Genomic DNA, 19,098 nt, shown 5'->3' on the forward strand with positions numbered 1-19,098 from the left:
CCGACGCTCTACCGCTGAGCCAACCGGCCAGGGCTGAAGTATAGTTTTTAAGAGTAGTTTTCTATCCATTTCAGGCAGGCGAGAGCTCTGAGATGAGCTTTGCGGACAGGGTGGTTGACACTGTACATTACTGGTTATAAAACTGAATACATGGAGTGACTGGTGCATGAACCGGACGATCAAGGCTGTGCATGGCTGAGAAAGGGTGAGCTCTGTGTTAGCGAGAGCTGTTAGGGAAGGTTTAAAAGATGAGATTCAAATTTAGGTAGAGGGGGAGACAAGCGAAGGAATAGAGCTAAAATTCTAGTCTAAGAACAGAAGCCTCTTTCATTCTCTTGTGATTTAGACATGCCTCTTTGAAGGCAGCGATCTAATATGAAGCAGCATTGCCCGATGAAGTTTAGCATACCAAAATATAAAGTTGGTTTGAAGTTTCAGCCCAACCAACAAAGATAGCATTTCCTAAATCTCACCTCTAATCCATCTCTTGAACTCTGCCTTTATAACATGTCTTTGGCTTAATTAATGTTATCATTTAGTGGAAAAGATAAAATAAGGCCAAAAAAAAAAAAACACCTTAATTACTGTGCACAGCATGGTGAATACTTTGTCACTGCCTCTGTATCTGGAATCACATCTCTGATTAAAAGAATCAACTCAGTTTTGATTCAGGTAACTTCCGTTCTTTTCTGGATTTGTGCAAATGACAGTAATTCTGTGTGTCCTTCTCAGCAGATGAGATGTGGGAAATGGACTACAGCCGTAGGGGAGGGGGGGCTCTAGCATCAAGGCCAAGAGGCATTACATGGAAGACAGTCTCGAGCTGAGGTGAGAGAGGAGAGGGAGAGTTGTGAATTGTTTTGTGTTACCTCATACACTTTTAAGGAACTGGACTTAAAGGGACACTATGGGAATTTGAGTGTTACTTCTGAGATAACTTTATAAACAATAAAAGGCTCTGAAAAATCCTAAAATACCTAAGTGCTTTGAATTCACTCCTGAAATGCCCATTAAGTCCTAAAGTAAATTTATTGACATAATTTCTTACAGCACACAGAAGAGACTAATAAAAATGATAGCATCAACTTTTGTATGTTTTTGTGTGCCTTATGTGTGTTCTGGGCACTATATTAAATGCTTTAAAAAGAGTAGCTCATTAAAATAAGCAAATTAGTGCAAATAATATATACAATTAGGAGTTGATATCTAAAATACATATATATAAAGAACTTATACACTCAACATTTTCTTTAAAAACACAGATTAAAAATGGGCAAAGGACCCTAAATAGATATTTTTCCTAAAAAACATACAGATGGCCAACAGACACATGAAAAGATGCTCAATATTACTAATCATCAGGGAAATGAAAATTAAAACCACAATGATATACCACCTTACGCCTGTCAGAGTAGCTATTATCAAAAAGATAATAAATGGCAAGTGTTGATGAGGATGTGGAGAAAAGGGAATCCTGGTGCACTGATGGTGGGAATGCAGACTGGTGCAGCCACTGTGGGAAACAGTTTGGAGGGTCCTCAAAAAATTAACTATGGAAGTGCCTTATGATCCTTCCACAACTCGGTATATAACCAAAGAAAATGAAAACTCTCATTCAAAAAGATAGATGCACCCCTACGTTCATTGCAGTATTAGTGACAATAGCCAAGATATGGAAGCAACCTAAGTGTTCATTGATAGATTAATAGATAAAGAAGATATATATATATATATATAATGTGTATATATACAATAGACTATTAGCCATGAAAAGAATGAAATCTTACCATTTGCGACAACATGGATAGACTTTAGAGGGTATAATGCTGAGTGAAATAAATCTGACAGAAAAAGACAAATACCACATGATTTCACTTATGTGTGGAATCTAAAAAACAAAACAAATGAGCAAACAAGACAAAACAGAAAGAGACTCATAGATACAAAGAATAAACTGGTGTTTGCCAGAAGGGGGAAGTGGGGGAAGGGGACACAGGTGAAGCAGGTGGAAGGGAATAAATAAGAAGTACAAACTTCCAGTTATAATAACTCATGAGCATGTAATGTACAGCATAGGGATATAGTCAGTAATATTATAATAACTTTGTATAATGAAGGTGGTAACTAATTGTGATCATTTCATAATGTATAAAATATCGAAGTTCTTTGTTTATATACCTGGAACAAATATAATATTGTATGTCAACTATGATTTAATTAAAAATTACTTTAAAAATAAATAAATAGCAATTTGGAGTTTCTTCAAGATTCATAATAATAGCCAATGTTTATTGAACACCTACTATGTGCTAAACATTATGTTGAGATAAGTATATGGGGTTTCATGTAATCCTCAAGAGAGTAATTTTACAGATGAAGAAACCTGGACTTAGAAACAATTGAGGAATTTGTGCAAGGTGATTTAGCTTCCAAATAGAGGCTAGGACTTGAACCCAGGGCTTTCTGACTCATTGTGAGTTGTCCAACTTATACTTTATCATTGGCATTTTTTCTAAAAATACTAAATTGACATCTCCCCTTTACAAACCAACTCGGCTTATATTATCCAGGGGTTAAGAACTTTGAGTCCAGGAAAAACATAATTAGGGTTCAGACTCTTTTGTTTTGGAAAAGAGCACACTGAGTTTAAAAAATAAATGACATGGATCTTTTGTTCAATCAGACAGATCACTGCTTACCTGAACAAGGAGGAATAGATCTGAAGTGGTTCTTAACTTCAGAGTTTCTCTCTTCACAAAATACCCTTCCTTATGTTTGCCTTTTTTTTTTTTCAAGCACCAAATTGAAATGGATGCTGCCTTAAATTTAAGCATAGTTAACACCCAGCCTCAATTATGCATATCCAAGTAAATCCCAAGATATTGATTAGCTAAATGAACTTTTCTACATGCACTCCAGAGAGCTGTTCGTCAGTGGTGGGAAGGGTGAAGGAAATAGTAGCATTTATCAGTACATTCTGCTGCTGGTTTTATCGATGGCCTTGGTATAATGCAGTGTGTCTCCTGAATTCAGAGGAAAATCAGGTAGATTAGCATCTGTCATTTTATTTATCACCTCTCCACAGTCACCTTATATGTATTTCTCAAAGAAAAGTAAAATATTTTTTATTTGTTGACTTGGGGAGACACATTGTTTAAGGTGAATGGAAAATTTTTAAGTGAGGAAAGGATTTAGCAGCCTTAATGGGATTACAAAATGGGAGAATAGAAGTCAGCCTTATTAAGGGAGTTTGGAGAATGTCAGAATCTGAAGTGCAAACAGTAAACCGTGATTATTGTGCCTCTTAGACACCCATCAAAGGCAATCGTAGACCTCCCATCCTTTCTAATTAGGACAGGTTGGCCATTGAGTGAAGCTGTGAGGTTGAGAGTTTGTACAGATACATTCTGCTTCTATTGACACAGTTTTTTCCCCAGGATGGCAATAGTCAGGATTACAGACCAGGTATGGTTTCCTTTCGCCCCCTGGCTATCTTCCCCTTCATCTTCCCTTCTAAATCAGATGATTCTGCCCTGCTTCCCAATTCAGATAACTGGAGGAAAGTACTCTCACATCCCAGGAGAGACGTCTCAAAGGATTTTTACCTAGGATGTGAATCAGGCACTTTCTATTTCTGTGCCTTAGCTGACTGTTTGGTTCGTAAGACCAATTCCCTGTTCACCCAGCCCCCCTACGTTCCCCCAACAAAGACACACACACACACCCACACACTCACTTGCTCACTCCCTCCTTCTCTGTAGAATGACCTGGTTGATTGAGACTAGGAACTAAGCAGGAAGGTAATGTCAAACTGAAATTTCCACACATTATCTAAAAATGTAATTCATCAGCTTCAAGGTAGGAGGAAAGTGCTTTCTGAAATGTGTTAATGGGAAATTCATTTTTTTCTTCTCCTCTGTGAGGTGTGGTAGTGGCGATTTCTTTTTTCAATCTGCTCCCCCTCCCTCATCCCACATCTCTCTACTGCTCTTAACTGATGAACTCTGTATGTCTTCATTCCTTCTAAGAACTAAAGATCTTTAAGTTGCTTTTCGTTTTTTCTACAGTTCCCAAATTGAGCTTTGATGGAAGAAGATATTTCTAGTTTGGAGGAAAGATAAAATTCAGATAGAGACCGTATATTTGTATAAGGCTTTTACATTTGAGAACATTTTCAATCAACCAAGTATTTATTTTGTATCTGCCCCTCTGAGACCAGTAAAAATTATTTCCTTTCCTTCTCTTCTTTGAAATTCTGTATCAGGATCTGTGAGGAAGCCAAAGGGGATAAGACTTAGTTTGTGCCCACATGTTGCTGCTAGACGAGTCAGTGAGTCGGGCAGCCAGGACAAATGGCGGGGGCCTACAGCAGCCGGCAGGTCTGGAGGAGGCAGGGAGCCTGCTTAGAGTGCATATGCCTTACACATCCACCTTTGCTATTTGGGGGGCATTTTTGTTTTTCACCGTGACTCAAACTCACCCTTCCTTATCCTGGCTGTTAATGTCATTGGAAAGATAGCACAAAGGTGCTGTAATAAAACAGCAAAGTTGGAGGTTTGGTGGAATGCTTACTATGTGTCAGCTATAATGCTAAGCATATTACATGTTATCTCATTGAGCCTTATGTCAGTTTTGCATCATCAGCGGTGTTATCCCCATTTTACAGATAAGGAAGCCAAGGCTTAGAATCAGCTAGCTGGAGAATAGGACTAGCTCTGTCTGACTGTTACCACTCTGTCTCTGGTGAAAGAAGATAAAGGCCTCAGCTCTACCTGTTCAAAGAGAAAAAGATAGCAGTGGGCTGGGGTTCTCAGAACAAGTATAAAAAAGGAGTGAGCCATGAACTTGGTAGCGAGCAGACTGTGGGAGATAGATCCTTGTGGAGGAAGTGACTGAGCCACGCTTCAGATATCTGCAAGGGATAGTGACTAAAACAGTCAGGATTGCTCTGTGGGTAAGTGTTAGCACCCTCTTTGTATTGGAATAACTAAGACACCGAAAAGAAAGTATATATTTATCTAAAGTCACAGATAATAATCAGTGGGGCTGAGATTTGAACCTAAGTCTTTTGGACTATGTATAACCTGCTCTATCACAGAATAACTTGGTTAGTAAATACCCTGACCTACAACAGAAGGAGTTGGACAGTTTTCAGACTTCCCATGACATCTGTGATTGGAGAATCATTGTTTATCTCACTGAGGTCAGGTACATGTTCCCTTGGTGACTTCCTTTCCACCTAATGCAATTTCTCGCTAACTTATAAGTTTGGTTTTCTGCTTGGCCCTTGTTTTGTATTTGGATGTCTGGTGAAATGCGAGGCCCCATCAACATGAAGTGGACACAGCTAGTTAGGATAATTACTTTGATTCCTATAACTGCTAATGAAATTTCTCATCACAAACATCTTGAATCAAATTAAATCATTTTATTGGTGGTATGAGCATAAAATGTGTACTTAATAATCCCCAATATTTTCCTTAATGTTTATTATCAAAGACTTTTCTATTTAGTACTTCCTCTGACCCTCTTGAAATAGCCAATACTGTATAGGTAATGTTGGTCCTGACTGAAGATGAGGCCAGTGAGTCTCAAAAAGACTTGAGTTCAGAACACTTGGCTTCTTATTTTTCTGGCTCCTTCTTCCTTTCTTCTTTCCTCTGCTTCTTTTCTGTCCTGCCATCCCTTTCTGCCTTCTCGTTTATTTGTTTTCCATTTGATCCAAAAAGGATTTGAGTTGGCTTATACTAGGATATGGAAAAGAGCTCAAACTAAAATACTCATAAATATTTTAAAGCAAGGTAGAGCTAGGAAATGGGCGTTGAATGGTAAAAGGAGACAAAAAGGAAACTTTATAAATTAAATGTGGGTAGGTGACTTCTCTGAGAGCCGACAGACCACCTAGCCTGAGTTTTCTCAATATCAAGGAAAACTAGATGGTGACTTCCTTGGTCCCATTCTCAATGGAAACCAGGATCCCAGCCCCAGCCCCATGCCCACCCCACTGGTGGCTGTGGAGGCAGCTGTCAGCTATAATCCAGGATGTGACAGGAAGCCTGAAATCACACACATCATGTTTTTATCTTCTCATTCTTGCTTGACCCCACATTGGGTTGACTGACTTGTTTTCATGGCCAGAGCAGGCAGTGACACAGAGAAGCTGCCTGAGTGGGTCCCTGTTTCATAAACATACGGTGTCAACAGCGTGGCAAAGGAGGGGCTTGAAGGGGCTTCCTTGCTTGCTGCCCTGGACTGAGGTGTTCCTGGTTCTGAGACCCTCAGCCTTCCCCCTCACCTCAAACCCCAAGGAACTTCCGACCTTGGCCTCTGTCTTCCTGGTGAGGATTCCTGCAATGAGTTCTGGCAGGATCCCTAATGCCCAGGGCCCTGAGCTAGACAACAAACAGGAAAATCCAATGTCCCCTTAATTTTCTGGTCTTAATCCTGGAAACGGGAACTGGTTCTCAGCACCTTTCTCTTCCCAGCAGACCCCTACCAATTGATGGAGCCCTCCCAATGACACAGACCACTCTCCAAGTAGAAAAGAAACAGAGCACTACCCGAGAGCCCCCACCCCTGAAACACACATACCTCAAACACTCCTTGTCAGGAAGAGTAGTGCAAGGAACTAACCAGAAGTGAGACAGACTTCAATGAAGCCCTGCCCCACCTCCAGCCCTCGTTCAGATACACACCAGGTGCAGGCGTGGCCTTGCAGGAGGCCCTTTATTTCTTGGACGTCCATTCTCTCAATATACAATAAGATGAATCCTTACCTTACTTATATTCTTTGGATGGTACTTGTGAATTCAAACCAGATGACACATGTGAAGACACTTATAAATTAAAGTAACCTATAAATGAGAGGGGGCCCTTTAGTCTCATAACTCCTTTCCTCTTCTCACCAAGGGCCTGGAATCTGGGCCAACAAGTGGATAAAGAGAGGAAAAGGAAAGTGACCGTCTGCTCCTGGTTCAGTCCTCGGTTATGTGATGCAAGGAGGAAGTAGGAGACAGCATGAGACAGCAGGGGAGTGGAATGGGACCTCACATTTATCAAGCACTACTAGATGCCACTGGTTTATATTTGTCATCTCAGTTCATCCTGACCACAACTCCAAGAGGTAATGGTGGCTCCATGCTCTGGATAAGGAAGGCAAGGCTCCTGAAGTTTAAAGTGACTGATCCGAGGTCACCCAGCTGGCAAGTGACCAAGCTGTCTGTGTACCCGTGTCTGTCTGACCACATGCTGCTGCCAGTTGGGACAAGAGACCTTCATAGAGGGTTCCCCACAGTCTCGCTATTTCCTCCTGAGTTTGGACGTGGCTGGGCTGTGCAGGATGTGTTCCAGCAAGCCGCAGGAATAGCCACAGCAATAATGAACAGCAGCTCCAGTGGTTTTGGAAGGTTGTAAATGAAAGCCTTTGTTTCAATATTGAAAATGTCAGGATGATTTCTGAGATTGTTTTTTAAATCAGGCCACCTTTATGAGTGGCAACATGATAACATAGAAGGATCCACCAATTCTCATTCTAGTTGTAACTGGGGGACTTTAATTCTGTGTCTCAGATTGTTGTGCCTAAAATGGGGATAATAACACGGGCTCTTTCCACTCTACTCTACGTTGTGACGTCAGATGAGCTGCTCATGTGTTGGTAAGTCATTAAGTGCTGTTCAGGATATTACAGTGGTCACCCAGAAGATAGGGCATTGTAAGAAGGGGATTGACAAGGGTAAAGCAAATACTAAAACCCCCGTGATAAGCTAGCTTTGCTTTCTGGTCTGCTTTCCAGATGTTTTGTTCAGTTATCTATGTGCATCTCAACAAAAGCTGATTAACTCTCTCAGACATCACTGTCTAATTGTTATTAATGCTCAAGCTGATCAAATTATAATGCCACAGATCCTACTTGTGCTGCTAATATTAGATTTTGGATTCCGGTCTCTAATGAATGATTTTTTCCTCCATGCATTGGAAAAATTAGTTAGCAGAGTTCATAAGAAAGTTTAATTAGCAGGCTGTTTGTGAAAACAGCGGTTGTGAGTCATCGTTCAAAATGAACTACATTTCTCAGGGTGGCATTTGTTCTTCTATTCCTTGAGCAGCCACAGAGGATCCTTGTGTTTGGGAAGCTGGTGTCTGCATGCTGCCCACTTGAACTGCATCATGTAATAAACTAATGATAGAAATAGCACGGTTTAAGAGCCAGAGAGGAAGAAGAAACGTATAGTGTCTGTGTTGTCCAGGGGAATATCATGGACCTACTAAAATTCAGGACTCTGATATACAGGATAGCCTAGTGTTTAAGAGCTAGACTGCTTATATTTGCATCCCAGCTTCACCACCTCCTCGCTGTATAACAGGCAGATTCTTACCCTCTCTGTGCCTCAATTAGTTTTCTCATTTGTAGAACAAGGGTATTGGTAGGATTGTTGTTATAATCGGTATATGTAAAACACTCAGCAGCTGACATATAGCAATGTAATTCTTAGAGCAGTTCTGTGAGATGTAGGTATTATTAGTCCTGTTTTACAGGTGAGGAAACAGGCTCAGAAAGGTTAAGTAGTTTATCCAAGATCACACAGCTTCTAAGTGGGCAGAGCAAAGTTGAATCCATGTTTATTTGACTCTGACGCCTCTATTTTAGTCTGCAACACTATATTGCCTCCCCTGTATTATGCCCAGTTAGTTAACCGTAGCTGCTGTGCACGTGCGTGCCTGTATGTGTGCACCGACATGCCTGTGCTTTTGCTTGGGTGTTCACGCAGCCACACACAATTATGTTTTGTTTTTTCCTTGGCTCTTTGACTCTTCTAAGGAAACTCCATGTGCTCACTGCATGCTACTTAATGACACAAATGAGTGAGAACCAAACTTGTACAACTTACACTAACACGAAAATATGTCCTCAAATGTCTGACACCCTTCCCACTACATATGTCTGTCCTCTGACTACATTATCCCAGAAGCATGTCTTGTGACGTCTTCTGAGAAACATGATCATGCAGTATCACAATGAAAAGAGAACTTAGAAGTGTTCTCTGGCTTGGTTTCTTTGTTTCTGCTGGTATCTCCGGAACCGTAACTCAGAGTGGGGGCCCAAACCCCTCTGCTATCTTAGAGAAATTAATCTGGAGACAGTATTTAGTCCTGTGTCAAACAGTAATGATCATTTGGGAATCCCATCTAAAAGTCTTTCACAAAGATTGGTAACCTGTTTTTTAAAAGGAATTCTGTGACCAAATGAGTTTGGGAAACTGAAGTGAATCAACTTCAAAAAGGGTTTCTTTTTATCACTACTTCTCTGAGTCTATGTTAATGTGCACCACAAATCTTAAAAGGAATGGCGTAATACATACCATTCATTATCCAAGGAAGCTTTTTTATTCTTCAGCATTTTGTGGACTGTATGTTCTAAATCAGGAGGAAAGAGCGGAGCTGCATTAGGAATAAGTTGTGGGTAGAAGGGAAGGAGGCAGTTTAGGACTGTTCCTACCTGATAACCTCAGATCTCTTTAGTCGGGAAAGAGGTGGCGTCGGCTGCACGTGGGTGGGTGCGGGACACCTTGCAAAGTCTTATGACTCTCCAGAGGAGCAGGAAAGGGTGGAGCCAGCTTTCTCCCACCAGCACATGCTAGGCATTTCTGTTGAAAATTACTGAGTTCTGAGCATGTCCTGGGCGTGATTTAAATTATAGGTTCGTTTGGTTTCCTGATTGTCGGGGTGACATTTCATTTTCCGTTGCCCAAAATTGCTGAGCCATGAGAAGCTGTTCGCATTTTGCGATTCTCACACACGTTGCTGGGTACTCCTTCATTGTCCCCTCTTCCAGGCACTTGACTCAGTGTAGTGAGGCTGGTCACACTTGCTTGGTATAGCCATTCCTGGAAAAGCCCTTCGCTTTAAAAAAAAAAAAGAAGAAGAAGAAGAAAAATGGCTTTCCTCCTCAATTTCTACTCTACAGATTCATTTCTGCATGAATTATTTTGTGCTTGGGTTTTATTCCTTTATTTTGTCTTATTTCTTACCTGCAAACTGAGTGGTGATGAAAAAGGAAGGCATAGTTTTGTTTCTTGTTTCTTTTCTTTTTCTGGATCTGGGGAATTCATGTCTTTTTTAACATTTGTTGGAACTGAACTGAGCTGTCGGACCATGGTCATGAGCTTCATGTCTGGTCCTTCACTATCCATGCACTTCCTGGCATAGGGACAGGGTATTCATCTCTGCATTTCACACAATCAGTGGTAAGTCCAAGGCCAGAGGACCCCAAACCCTTAGCTCAGAAGTGACCTCTGACAAAGACTTTTGGACAAAGTCCTTCTCCAGCTCGTATTTGACATCCTGGATTATCTCTGCACAGACAAGTTATTTATCGCACCTCCTTCTTTGAGAGCCATGAATTTCATTTACTTTGAATAAAAGCAGTGTTAATAGATTTATATTCAGTTAATATTTGAGAGGCATCTACATGTGCCAAGCCTTTTCCTATAACTTACCTCACATAATCTAAATCCTAACATGATATCAAGTGCCTCCATATGCCCTTTGTAAGAATAGTGTCTGATGGGAGATTTGGAGCCATCGTCTTAGTGCCTGCGTACAACCGCTTCTTTCACCCACAGACAGTCTCGTTTTGCTATTTACAGGGTATGTAATTAGCATTAACCTGGTAACATTTTCTACCTCTTCTTCCTTTCTTGCTAAACCCTTGTCTAACATCAGCTGCATTTCTGGAATCCCCTGTTGGTTCACATCCATTCTGGGTAGAAAGTCTTGGCTATTTGACATCCAGACCTCTGTTTCATGTGCAAGTCAGCCAACCAAGAATGAAGAGTTCTGGTTCATTCTTTGGCTAGCTGGGAGTTTGCCAAATTCCTCCTCTTTTTGTTTCCAACTCTTATCAAAAATATTTTAAAGTGTGTGACTATTTATTCCTATGGGTAAAAATATTCTGAATATAATTTAATTTCATGTTGTTTTGATTAAGAATCTTTTATTGCCAGGGTCATCAATCTGAACATTTTTTCACATGTGATAAATACTAAAGTTGAGATAGTTGTCAGGAGGCTTCTATTGTCTCTGGTACGTTACCTAGAACAGCGTTTTTCAACCAGTCCACAAAGTCTATAATCAATGGGTCTATAATCTTCATACAACATCAGGGTGATTAACTCTTTTGTGGACCCACATGAAATTTCTGGCAAACCAGCACGTCTGCCGACTGGTGTTGAAAAACACTGACCTAGAGTATGTTTTCCTCTCAGTTTCTTTTTAAGTAAAACTTGATACTTTTTATCACATGAATCGTCTTTCTTCCTTGATAAAACCAGAAGAAAAATAAGGTTCAGATTAGTTCTCTTTTTTCATTTATTGAGGTTTGTTATTGAAATGTATAAGTACTGTCATTTGCAGCAACTTATTATAGGTCAAACCAAAAAAAAATGTTTTAAAAAAACTCCTTTGAGATTTGATTGGTTAGTTTTCTTTATGAAATAGTGTAGCTTCATAGCTGGTCCTTCTTGCTTTGGGGACTGCTGGAAATCACCGTGTATACTTTGTGGATTTCCATGTGCTTTACTATGGTAACAGAGGCGTTGGCATCTTATTAAGCAGTTTGGTTTCTATCTCCTCTGAAATCAGAAAACACTATTAAAACCTGCTTGGGCTTTGGAACCAGATGGTCTTGAGACCTCTGGACATTAGTCTTCTTGATTATAAATGGCTTACCTTGTAGGGTTGTTTTATTTAGGAATAGATGAGATAATAAAAATAAAGCATTTCTGTGTAACAAGAAAAGAAAAGATAAATATGTACTAATTAACTAGGTGGGAGAAATCCTTTTACAATGCATATGTATAGCAAGTCATCATGATGTATACTTTAAATATCTCACAATCTTATTTGTCAATTATACCTCAGTAAAACTGGGCTGAGAGAAATACGTACAGCACTCAGCACACAGTAAGCACTAAAAAATAACTAATTTTTTATACTGTTCATTTGATTATTGAACTAATTCATTCATTCATTTCACATAGGTTTATTGAAAGCCTACTATGTACCAGACATTGGTCTTACCAAGATTAGTAAGGCCCCTGGCCCTGCCCTAAGGAACTTAGTGTCCATTGAGGAACACATGTAGCTCGATGAGTATCTATTGAATGCCCACCTTGGGCCAAGTGCTTTGCTTGTTGCCATCTTGATGCCATAATGTGAGTGCTCAACTTCTGGGAAATTACATCTACTTAGAAAGCCAGGTTGTAGCCTCTGGGAATAACCAAGTACTGGCTCAATGTAATTTTAAATACTTTGGGAATGCAGAATAAGGAAAGCTATGTTCTGTCTTTTTTAATAGTGTTTGTTGTTGGCAGAGCGCAGACACACTCACGATTCCAGATGTCTCTGCCAGAGGCATAGGGAGATCTTATCTGTGCATCTGAGCACAGGTTCAGCTCAGAAACAGCATGGACAGTCCAGATTGATATCAACAACTCTTGGCCTCCAGGAAGCAATGGCTGTAAGATCAGTGGCAATCTATTTTCCTGAAGGGCTAGATGCTCATGTTGCCCCCCCTTCCTGGAGTGCTCTTCTCTGTCTTTTGCCTGTCTGTCTCCTACCAGTCTTTTCATATCAGTCTCAGCTCAGGTATCCTCCAGAAACCCTCTCTCCTCACTGTCACGACACTTCACCATACTCTAGGACGATCATTGTTGATTAATAGGTCTTATGTTCCTACTAGACCATGAATTCCTTGCTTCTTCCTTAGTCCTCAGTTTCCAAATCTGTAAAAGAGACTTGGAGGTGTTTGATACTTAAGTCCTTTGCAAGACTTCAATTCTGTGATGTAGCAGATTCAGTCTGACAGACACACCAAGTAGGAAGATGGGAATGGGATACTTCGGGGTGTACATTCAAATTAAATGAAAAGAACGAGAACTTGGAGATAGTACTCAAAAACCAGACTCTCTCCAAGTCTCAGGGACATTGTGTGGTGTCAGGGCAGGTGTTTAGCACACAGGTGAGCACATATTCAGGAAAGCAGGGCACAGCTGAGAAGCTGTCATGGGAAGGGAAGAACATGGGCCTGACTATTGTTCTCTAGCCAAATGGCCTTGGGTTTGTTACTTCTCCGTTCTGGGCCTCGGCTTCCCCTGCTGTAAAACAGGGATCAGAATGCTTCTTCAGAGGTTGTAAAGATTTAAATAATGGTATAGGTAAAGTTCTTGGCCCATAGTAGGTATTCAATACATATTCTCTATTGTTTTTATTTTCTTAATTAGAAATCACAATAAACGGAAACTGGCTGTGAGCATGGGTCTAAAATAAATATAATTAAGAACCATTGAAGGCCCTGGCCGGTTGGCTCAGCGGTAGAGCGTTGGCCTGGCGTGCAGGGGACCCGGGTTCGATTCCCGGCCAGGGCACATAGGAGAAGCGCCCATTTGCTTCTCCACCCCCCCCCCTCCTTCCTCTCTGTCTCTCTCTTCCCCTCCCGCAGCCAAGGCTCCATTGGAGCAAAGATGGCCCGGGCGCTGGGGATGGCTCCTTGGCCTCTGCCCCAGGCGCTAGAGTGGCTCTGGTCGCGGCAGAGCGACGCCCCGGAGGGGCAGAGCATCGCCCCCTGGTGGGCAGAGCATCGCCCCTGGTGGGCGTGCCGGGTGGATCCCGGTCGGGCGCATGCGGGAGTCTGTCTGACTGTCTCTCCCCGTTTCCAGCTTCAGAAAAATACAAAAAAAAAAAAAGAACCATTGAATCTTCGGAGGAATCTTATGGGTTGATATTGCTAACTGCTATAGCATCTCCTGATAAAATGTAGGTCTGGCTTCATGTTTACCATCATTCTAGTCATGGAGCCTTCACCACCTCACAAGACAGCCCATACCCTTATAAAATCATTATTTAAAAGTTCTTCTTTTTATCAAAGCAAATGTCTACTCCCTCTTCTATTGTCTGAGTCTCATTTTCTTCCCGGGGGCCCAGCAGAGTAAATTGACCCCTGACTTTCTATGACAGCCTTTCAAATATTGGAAGGGGCTTAAAGCACCTCTAGAGTCTTCTCTCTTTCACACTAAAGCCCACAGGTCTTAAAGATGTGTCCCATGGGATCTGATTCCATACCTCTTAAGAGCATCTGGACATACGTAATGCCCTGGAAAAAGATTTTGCTGCTCTTCCTGGACCCTTTCTGTTTAATATATGGGAGGTTGAGGGTGATTAAGAGGATATAAATATGTATATAAATAAATAATACTCATTTATTCAACCAAAAGACATTTCCTGGATGTCCAAATAATTTCATGAACATTGGCAGGTAGTGAAAGTACAGAGATGAATAAAATATCATTTTGGCCTCCAGTTGCTGCTATGTGGTGGGGAATGATAATACATTAAGAGGTCATTTTGAAAAGGTGTGTCAGCGACGATGTTCACCTGATCTGTAAGGCCGAGGGACGCGGCTAGCGTGATTTTCACATATGTCTCACTCAGCAGTGCTGTAGAATCAGCTTGAAGAAACCAGGGGTGCCTCTTTCCTCTTTTCAGTTGTTTGACAAATGCATTGGTAAGTTCCTCTCACATTCACTTGTGCTGTTGCTCCAACCTGCCAAGCATGCTCCTGCCGCAGGGCCTTTGAGCATGAGGTTCACTCTGCCTGGAATGGCCTTCCCTCAGAGGGAGGACTGACCCCCCCTACCCCTCAGGTCTCTGCTATCATGTCACCTTTGCAGTGAGGCCTTGTCTGACCCTGTATTTAAAAATTGCAACCCTCCCCCAACACACTGCCTTTCCCTTTTTCATGCTTTATGTTCTCCCTTGAACTCACAATCGTCTGACAAATTTTATATTTTATTTATATGTTTCTTGTCCTATTCCCTCACCCCAAATATGATGACAGAAACCAAGTATTTTTTGTTCTCTCTGTATTCCCAGTGAATGAAACTATGCTTGGCACATAATAAGTGCTCAGTAAATATCTATAGGATAAATTAATATAGTGCTTGAATTCAGCCCTCATGTTGGAATCTCATCCCTTCATAAGGGAACCCGCATCAAAATTCTGCTCTTTCTTCAAAGCCCAACTCAAATGCCCCCACCTCCAGGAAGCCTTCCTTACTCTGCTCAGTTAAAATTAGTTTCTACATCCTCTCTATTCCTATACATAACTTTAAGAGAAAATTCTCTGGTATACAGGGTGGGGCAAAGTAGGTTTATACCTACTTTGTGAGTACATGGGACACTGACTTCATTCTTGTATTATTATTTATTATTATATTACATATTATTATATTTTCTATATGAGCAACTATAAGCCTACTTTTGCCCTACCCTATATTTATTATTTTTGAACTGTAATTCTTATATTTGTCTTTCCCTTCTACATAATAAGCCCCTTGAAGGCAGGAACAATTTCTTGGTCATTTTGGGGCCCACTCATAGTTACATGTGGAATCTGCATGCCTGTTGCAGTATGTGCTCCAGTGTAAAAGAAAAGCATCAGAAACATCCTTCACTCTCGAGGAGGCTGGGGCTCACTGAGGAGGTAGCATCCGTACAGGCCATAGTGTAAGGGCTGGAGAAGGACGAGAGGAACCACCTTCTGAGCATGTGTCATGTGCCAGGCACTTCACATGCATGATCGCTTTTAATCCCTCTAATAGCTCCCTGAAGATAAAAGTAACATTAAGTCCATTTTACAGATGAGATTACTTCAATTGAATTCAAAATTTGGGGCTGAAAAGAAATAGCAAATATTAAGGAATTCTGAGAGCTTCCCTATCAGAGCATCCCTCCCCTGTGACTCTGGGTAAGGTGTGTAGGTGCAGGGAAGTGAACATAACTTGGCCAGGGTCACACAGCGAGAGGCCAAAGCTGCAGTTCTTATAAGTCCCCAGGTGATGCCAGTGACGCTGGTGGAGGGACCATACTTAAAGTGGTAAGACTTTAAATAACAGTTGTATGAACTACTAAAAGAAAAGAAATCTTCTGACTAGTTTGCTTTACAAACACTGAGTGTGCAGGAGAAAAGCCAAGACTCAGACAGCCAAACACATGTAAACCCTCACGGAAGGGTGCTGGGACGGGGCAGAGCCAGGGCTGCTCCGGAATCGCGAAGCATCCGCAGCCAGTGTAGAGAAGGGCAAGGGACTCCAACACACGGAGTGTGCCTCCCTTGAGTTCTTAGCTGATGCCAGCCTCTCTGCTGTGCCATTGCACAGAGGCCAGACCCCACAGAGAGAGGCAGGAGCTGGGCAGTCACACAGACCTGGCTTCATGCAAATCCTAGCCCTGGAGCCTACTTCCTGGTTGACTTTGGGTAGGTTAACATTTCTTAGTCTCACTATCCTTATCTGCACAATGGGCCTATGTACCCATTTCACAGGATTAAATTAGGCATTCTTACTAAGCCATTGCTGGTAGTGCCTGGCATAAAGTAGGCACAGAATAAATTGTAACTGTTCTTCATCCTCATGCTAATATAGTTAATCCTCAAAGTGATCCTTTGATTGGGAGGATAAGGGATTATCCCTGTTTTTCCACATAAGGGAACAGGCTGATGAAGCTTAAACGACTTAACCAACGTTACACAGGAAATATGGTTTTAAAGCCACACACACACACACACACACACACACACACACACACACACGTATATATGCAGTAACAGCCACAGAGCTCTCTGACCCCCTTTTGAGTGAGTTCAGGTAGATTTCAAGGCAGCTGACAGCTGGGAAAGCCACCCCAGGACCGGCAGGGAGGGAGTGCTGGGACGTGGGGTTGACCACGGTTAACTCAGCATGTGGATTTCCGCCACGCAGGTGATCTCGAGGTGACCGGGGATTTTATCATGTGCTTTGAGAACAGAATTTCAGCCTGAGCTAGGGGTTCTAACATCCACAAAAATTCCTTACTCAACTCAGAAGTTTTCATCAACAGCAGCTACCCATCTGGCTGCCCGCTTGGGGGCTGTGCAGATGAGAGAAAGTAACTCTTCAGTTTCTGGAGAACGACGATTTTTAAAGACAGAAAAAGCAAGCTGTGCAGGTTAGCAGTGCAGAAATGCTGAGGTTCCTTCCAGCCAGCCCTGCAAGGGGACGGGCTGCTTCTGCACCGCTGCCATCAGCCATGAGGATGTCACATTTGAAGTCCTGCTGTCGGAACCCCAATGACCACAAAGGCAAAGGGAAACACTCTGATTCAGAATGACTTGGAAAATGAGGGGTTATAATCAGCTATGATGGCAATCCTTCCTAGAGTTAGAGTACAAGTTTAAAATGCTTAACACAAACTATCAAAGATAATCTACTTTTTTCTTAGGTGATTCAAAAAAGCTTCATAGGTATTTCAGGGCCTCAAAACAGTTGTCAGTAATATTTTAGTTCAAATGGAGTAACTGTGGTTATGGAAAAGGATACTGGATTTGGAGTCAAAAGATCTACACCAGCGTGTCAGCAAGCTATGGCCCAAAAGCCAAATTGAGACCTCTGCCCATTTTTCTAAATAAAGTTTTATTGGAACACAGCTACACATTCATTGGTTTACATATTGTCTGTAGCTGCTTTCATGCTGCAATGGCAAATTGTCGTGACAGGGACTGGAGGACCCACCAATACTAAACTACACTGCTCACAAAAATTAGGGGATCAGGAAACGTGCAGATACTCCAGTACTTTCAGCCTTTTGTATAGTGCATTTTCACCAATGAAATAAAAGTTGGTTTTGCATCTCATAAGCATAATCGAACAACTTTCTTTGACTTGTCATTTGCTTTTCTGATGTTCTTGTTTAATAAAAAAAAATTAAATGCTTCTTTTTTTTATTGCTTTATATTCATTTTTGCATTGTCCCCTAATTTTTGTGAGCAGTACATGTACTGTCTCACCCTATGCATAAAAATTTTATGAACCCTTGTCTAGATTGAGATCCAGGTCTGTAATGTAGGGCAAATCACTGTTTTCTCTGAGCTTCAGTTCCCACATCCGTAAGATGATGATTATCTCTCCCACAGGGCTGTTGTGAGAATCGATGTGACAGAAGGGGTGGGAGAACACTTTGGGAACTCAGAATATCTGTGGAAAGGTGGGCGGGATGGTTTTTATTGTTTACCTGAACAATACTGTAGGAGAACCCACCCAGGACATTTTTTGTTTGTGTTTTGTTCTCCAGTCATCTCTGGTGGCAGCTTGTTGTCCTGTTCTCCCCTTGCCCCAGGTCCCCGCCCTCTACCTCTTCTCCCCCATACATAAGAACAGCTGGTGCTATGCTTCCAGAAAGGAAGAATTAGTACACGTATGTTTATACATTCTTTCATTTAGCAGATATTTGTTGAGTACCTTCCATGTTCAAAGATGCTAACTTTTATAAGGTTATTCTTGTAGGGAGAAGTGTTTGGTGTCTAAGACAAGAAGTAAGGTATACAAATTATTATAACAGAATAGAGATGTTTGAATGTCATAGTAGGAGGACACATCATGTGTTTGAGTGTGTTTGCATGTGTGATCTATAAAAACAGAAACGTTCAGGTTCAAATTTAAGAAAAACTTGTTAAGAAAAGAACCTGTTTAATCTAAAACCACCAAAATACCTTAAAATGTAGGCATTATGTATAACAGTTTTTCCTTGGAAACAACATTCTAATCTTAAATTTCTATCCCAAAGTGCTAAGAATTCATGTCCTTCCCATGCATGGTCTCTGGAGACGCCTCCCCCATGCCTGCTGGACCGGGCTACCAAGGACTGGTCCCTTGTAAGTAAGGGCTGTAGGTCATCTAGACATCAAAAAGCCAGGTACTCACCATAGTTTCTAAATTTTAGAGGCAGTCTTTGTTATATAACATCTTTTCTTTATCGATTTATTTTTTCTTTGCTGATGATTCAATAAACATAACTTTGGTGATTTAATTTTTTATTTGTTCAAATTGCTCTCAAAATAAATTCATAAATTGAGAACAAAAATGTAATTTAATGTTCTGTTCTAAATATTAATGTCCTGTCGCCACACCTATATAGTCAAATCTCGCTGCAGCTAACAAAGGAAGAAGACATAGTTATTTGGGAAAAGAAAGAAAAATAACACGAGGACCTGATCTATGTGTGGAATGC

At 41.3% G+C, this 19,098-nt stretch overlaps 1 protein-coding gene across 9 annotated transcripts in view; it reads left to right on the forward strand.

The window, feature by feature from the left end:
• Positions 1–19,098, forward strand: part of ELAVL4 (ELAV like RNA binding protein 4) — a 158,276-nt gene that overhangs the window by 110,196 nt on the left and 28,982 nt on the right. The window lies entirely within an intron of this gene.

Source organism: Saccopteryx leptura, chromosome 3, assembly GCF_036850995.1.
Source record: "Saccopteryx leptura isolate mSacLep1 chromosome 3, mSacLep1_pri_phased_curated, whole genome shotgun sequence".
NCBI lineage: Eukaryota > Metazoa > Chordata > Mammalia > Chiroptera > Emballonuridae > Saccopteryx > Saccopteryx leptura.